Source organism: Oryzias melastigma, linkage group LG3 (assembly GCF_002922805.2).
Source record: "Oryzias melastigma strain HK-1 linkage group LG3, ASM292280v2, whole genome shotgun sequence".
Taxonomy (NCBI): domain Eukaryota; kingdom Metazoa; phylum Chordata; class Actinopteri; order Beloniformes; family Adrianichthyidae; genus Oryzias; species Oryzias melastigma.
Window position 1 is genome coordinate 17,413,680 of NC_050514.1, and position 6,529 is coordinate 17,420,208.

Here is a 6,529-nt window from a genome sequence, read left to right on the forward strand (position 1 = left end):
AAGTTTCTACATTCAAAATTACAACTTTAAGTCCTTCTCTCCTGACTTTCCTTTTTCTCTCACTTTTGCACGAACAAGCATTCTCCTTCTTAGACCAACAGTAGTCCAGTTTCCATCAGCATCCTTTAGGTCCACCACACCCGTGGCAATCATTGTCAACTCGAGCCACAACTGACCTGATAAGGACATCTTTTTTCATGATTTGTATAGTTTGTTTGGCTTTAGTTTTACGTCAGATGCCCTTCTTGACACAACCCTCTGCATTCACCCTGAGTGTTTATCTGGATTGTGCCCCCTTGAGTTTGCATTGTTTTTAAGAAATTGCTTACAGCTTTGTGGTATTAATTTATTTAATGTTAGTCTTAAATTCCATGTTTAATCCTATTAAAAATTCAGTTTATTCCTGAATTTCCCTGAGGACTTCCAAAGGGATTAATAAAGTATTTTCTATTCTATTCTATTCTGTTGTGTATTTTAGACTTTTATTTAGGGAATTATTCCAAATTGACGTATTTCACAAAATAAAGCAGGAGCTAAACCAAATAAAACCAAAAAAGCTTTTCATTACACTCAGCAGAATGACAAATATCAGAATAAGAATGAAAAAATAGGACTCATTTGAAAAGGCAGCTTAGATTCTCCAATTTCCTTCAAAAATTTCAGTCACTGTCTTGACCTTGAAAGTTTCTGTATCTCTGTGTTCTACAGTCAACTTTTCAGATTGGGTCTCCAGTCAGAACATTAGGTCATGCAGATCCTGACCATGCCAGCACACAACGAATTATCACCATAAGAGAAGAATCAACGTAGTCCAGTCAAAGCCCAGGTCACAAACCCAACAGAAATGCTGTGAAGGGGTCTTAAGGGAGCGCCAATAAATGTCTGCAAAACTCAGTTAAGTGAAGCAATACTGCAGAATTTTCTTCACACCAATGTCAGAGACTGATAATAGAATCTACAAAAGGATTATTGCTGCTGAGTCACAGTGGGTTGTTTTCCACACACTGGATCGGGATTTTGGTTCTTAATGCACGAACAATTACATTAAGGCTTGTCTAGCGGGAAGCGAGTTGGGAATGACAGAAAAGAGATTTAAGAGGGCTTTTTCATATCTCTTTTTTTCCGAAAAGTGACATTTCACATGAAAAAAAATCAATTTTTCAGGAGTTCTATGTGAGAGATCTTGAGTGTCCTTACAGAGTAGGATTGACACCCGCTGTCACACCTGACACCCTCTCGCCTTCATGTTGTTTGTGACACCATCTGCACATCCATCAAGACGAGCGCTTCCCCTCAAAATAGGCCTGCCAACACAACCCAGGTGACAATGCACCGCAAAAAGCCCTGAAGCATCGTTGTGGGACAGACAATTTTCTCTGGATAAGAAATGTGGAGGAGGTGCTTTGCTGTTGTCAGTGTAATGTACCGTCTGCCTTGGGTGAGGTTTGTTGGCCTGATTGTGTGAGAACCAAGAAGCAACTTAATTCACAAAAGAAAAAACACCTTTCCTCAACATCTCGACTCACAATGAAGTCATTTATCAAAATCACTCGGTGCCAGCAGAGCTGAGACTGAGGCCAAACAAAAGGTACCTGAACTACATTTTCCTGCTACTACTCCGTGTTGTTTTGTTTTAAAGGAAAAAAGCACTTAGCACTGAAAACACTCTTTTTAACAAAAAGGGGAAAAAATAAAGAATCTTTTTTTAATGGTTAAGCACTCATGATAATAAATGGGCAACATCTGATCACATTTTTGCATGGACAAAAAACTTGTATACCTGACAGTGGAACATCTTATTTTAAAATGACAATGAAGTACAAATGAACACACCAAGAGTAAACTAACTAAATCAGCATGCGAGAAAGTGTTTATGAATAATATTCAGTCATTAATAGTAATAATTTTCTTTCAAGTAGTTCTTGACTTACAGTTTTAATGGAAAACAGTCACAAAGTAATGATTCAGACCTCCACAAGCATTCGCACCAACATCATTTTACAGGATTACCAATCAAAACAGGAAGAAAGGAAACAAGATGATTCCTCAGTGTTGAGCAGAAAATGATCATGTTTAATACATTTGAAAGAAAATATCTAGTTACAGTCAAAAAGGTTTTATACTGTACATTTATTATTATTATTATTATTATTTGGTAAATTTGACTTGTCCTAATTATGTACTTATACTGGTATGCTTTAAACAGGTGCTTTAATTACACACACACACACACACACACACACACACATGTATATATATATCATTAATAAGTACTTTTATTGAACTGCTTTTTAAATCTGATATTTTTGTACAAAAAATGCAAGTCTAGTCATTTTGTCATGTCCGGAACAGCTGTTGTTCTTCTAATTTTACTATGTTAGATCTGGATTGCATTTTACTGTGAACAGCTGTGAAAAATTAAATAAAATTTGGAAATACTAAGATTCTGACATGGCCAGCCTTGTCTCAATGAGTAATTTTAAATAAAAAATACCAAACACCTTTGGATGTTTAATTGTTTAAAAATTCTTTAAAATTTATTAAAGTAAAGAAAAAACAAAAATAACAAAAACAATGACACCTGTTCTCATAGTTGCTTGCAGTAGCTCGACAGGCTTTCCCTTTAGTAGTATACTTTGAAGTCGTAAAACTTTAGTTGCCTTTACAGATATACGTAATGCACTGCTGGAGAAGCAGACTCTGCTTTAGACATGTATGAATATTGATTAATTCTGCATTGCAGTAGAGGCCATCCTGCTTCATCTATAATGAGCTTAGATGAGTTTTTTAAGTGCTCAGGTTTCCGGCAAGAGTTCTACTCTTTTTGGAAAACCGTTTTTTTTTTTTAAAGCTGTTGATGCATATTCAGTGATTTATCAAGTAATGCTGACTGATCTTCCCTTGTAATTTCAATTTAATAGAACTTAGTTTGTGTAGTGGCTGCTGAATTTTATATGTTCTTCTTGTCTGTGTGCATTCAATGTTAGAGAACGTGCTTAAGCTGTATTTGTCCCGTGATTTTTTTTAAAGACCCACTCTAATGAAAATCATGTTTTTGGTGTTTTTAACATGTAATCGTAGCATACAATGCTGCAAAAAATATGACTAGACTGAGACTTATAATTCCTCAACATATTTTAGTATGAATTGTTAGGTTAAGAGCATTTCAAAGGATAATCTTGAAAAGCTTGAAAAAGTAATCAATTTATCATAGTAAATTTTTGACTGTTTGCTATGTTGCTTTTCTTTCCCTGTGTCAAATTCTATATCCAATCAAACAGCGTGTTTACCATAATTTATCCATCTGTCATTTGAGATCTATTGGCATAGATGGCTGACTCGCACATCATGCAAGCTGCAGTTTTGGCTCTTGAAGTTTGTTAACATGTTGATCGATGTATACGAACATAGACTTTGACAGAGATGGATTCCAGCAGTGAAGGTAGAAAGGATGCTTCAGCTAAGCATCATGGAAGAACTCTGTGAAGGCGACCGTGAGGTCACTAGGCTCAAGACCTTCAGCCTGTGCTCCTGTTTCCATGTGCAGCTAACTGGAGGTCTGTCTGAAGTCGCCGTTATGGATCAGTGTCCTTGCAGTCGGGCCAGAGGTATACCCGCAGTAATATATTGCAGTTCATTGAGAGAGTGTCAATGCCACAAAGAGGGATCTGGATACACCATCAAGGCTGAGCTCTTTAGCTGCCTCGTAATAAATAATCGAAGCTGAAGGCTGAATGACTCACACAGTCAGTTTTGGATCTACTAAAGGAGATCCAGGAGGCCTTAAATATTCTAATTCATGTTCCATTTACAAAGGAGAAGGCGGAATTCTTTACCCAGAGGAACACAAAAAAATATTTTCATCCCTATCAAACTGTAAGAGCTGATACGCTAAAGTAAAACCATTTTAGAAAGTGAGTTTGACAGTTTGAAATGAAGACTCTGATCATACAAGAGGAGAATCTTGGGTGGTTCTGATCCGAGTATGCCTCCATCAGAGAAAGCACTGGAAGGAACTTAGCACGTCTAAGTCTGTTAATATTCTTCTAAAAAAGAACAAAAAATAAGGCCAAACTTTAGTTTTCTGCAGCAATCAAAATGACTCGTGAAGTTTAGATACAGGAAGCTTTATTGTAAACCATGCAGACAAGTTTCAGAGTAAAAAAAAGTGAGAGTTTGGCAATCTTATATGCTTTTAACCTGAAAAGTATACATTTACAGAAAAAAACAACGTGAAGTTTACAATGTGCTTTAAATACTTTTCATTTTTCTCTTTTTTATTTTAAATAATTTCTAGAGTGTGTTGATACATTGATCAAAATTGATTTTATTTATTGATAAAAAAATATTTGAAGCAACTGATTAAAAAAACAGTATTACAAGAGTATTTGCTGTTATTCACCCTCATAACTTCATTTTTAAATGCTATCAGAGTGAATTAAACTGGGTGTTCTAAGCATTTGTAAATTCACTCATTACCTGCTACATTTCATTTTGTATTATCTGGGTCACACAAAGAAACAATAAGTAAGAACGATGAAGCAAATGCATCCAACATTACATGTTTTATTCCATTATGACATGAGATTATTTAAATAATCCAATGAACACTTTTGATTTGACTTGATTCCTTTATGAATCTGATATTTTACCACTCCACTGTCCGCTGCTGCTTCCATCCTTTCCTTTCGTCTTTGCTTCAACGTGTTTGACAGAAATAAGGTTGGACCCTCATGTGAACATCATTTCAGGAATAATTAAGCATCCTTTGAATCTAATCCTTTGCACTCTGTTCACACCACTTCTAGTCAAGACTTGACACTTATGGAAAGTTTTTATATCATATGCTATAATGTGGAGTTAATTTATCTTGTTAGTTGGACTGGAGTTGAAACTTCTTCTCTTTGGATTTTAGATTTGGGACTTGTAAAAAGAGCTGCTTTTATTTCACTTTCTTCCTATTTTAGGTCGTCACTATTAAATAATATTATCAGATCTCTCTTGGTTGATCTCCATAAGCCAAATAGTAAACATTAAAAATGTATGACTGAATTTCAATGTCAAAGCTGGGTTAATAAGTCCCATGTGACAGGAAGATGGTGCTCCTGCTGTGCTTTGTCTCTGCGTTTTCCTCAGATGATTGAGGCTCTTGACTTTGCTGCTGTTTTCTCAATTATGTTAGACTTTGAAATGAAACTCTTGTAGTGTGTGAGGCTCCAGCATGCTGTTGAAAATCTTAATGTTACAGGAAAAGTTGCACATTGATGCACTGTATAGTTTTGTTTGTTCAACATGTTACATATATAAGTCAGATCAGCTGAAGTCTTATGTATATTATATTATATTATATTATTATATTTAATATAAGCAGATTTTAACTAAAGGAAGTTTATGTGCACAAAGAGCTGATTTGTTGATTACATTTATTCTCTCAATGAGTTATTAGGAAATTATTTATGCTTTGGCAATATTTCTTTTTGCAGTTCATTTTATATTTTTTCTGGGTGATGCATTTAAGATTGTTACCCAGTTTGTTCTTGCTGAAGAACAAATTTTAGGATCTGTTTGCTGAAATAATCAGTTTATGCTCATGGTATTCCAGCTTCCACACCAACGAACGTTAGAACATAGCTTCTCTCCAGTTCATTATTAGTCCATTGTTTCCTGTTAACCCAATTATTTAGTGTTCATGTCAAGTTTCTGACCCATTTCTGGACTAGGATCACCTGCTTAAGCTCAAGTGTAGTCATGGCCGTTCAATTCAAATGCTCTGATACAAAATTCAAACCTTCAGTTTTTGATTTTATAGTTCCCTTTGACTTAACAAATTAGAGATTTCTAAATGTTTATTAAAGCATTTGAACACTTAAAAAAAATGTCTATGTTTTTCTCCATTACACAATATAATAAGTAATTAATAATTATGATTCATAAGTTTTAAAATAATTATCACTTTAATTTATGTCAGATATTGAAACAATCAGTATTGCATTCATCATGTCATTGTAAAAAAAAATCAATTTTGTCATTGGATGTCACTAAATACAAATCAAGTTAATGAACCACTACCACCACATTTTTGAAATGATTATGAATGTTTCTGACATGAGTTTGCATTGTTGGATTTTGGTCCCAACTTGTTCTTTGGATGATTTGTCTCAAGACTTTCTTAATGTTTTCTGAGTTGGCCACTCTCTACACAGTAATTTCTTTTACCTAGCCAAAGATACTCCACAGTGGTCCCTGTACAAGTGACAACTGTGAGAACTCCTCACGGTTAAGACTAGTTCCCCTCTCACTCACTCCAATTAGTTCTTTAATTATGTCCCTGACGGTGAATCTCTTGAGTTGACAATATTTTGTTGCAAATATATTAAAAAAATGCTGTTTTGTTACTCAAGATTCTTATTTTTTAGGTTATTATAAGTCATTGAATAGTTTTCTTTAAAAGTTTGTGTTACCATAATAATTTTTACTGTTACAAAAATAAACTAAAGAAAACCTTACGTTCTTAAGAAAAGATAAGTGT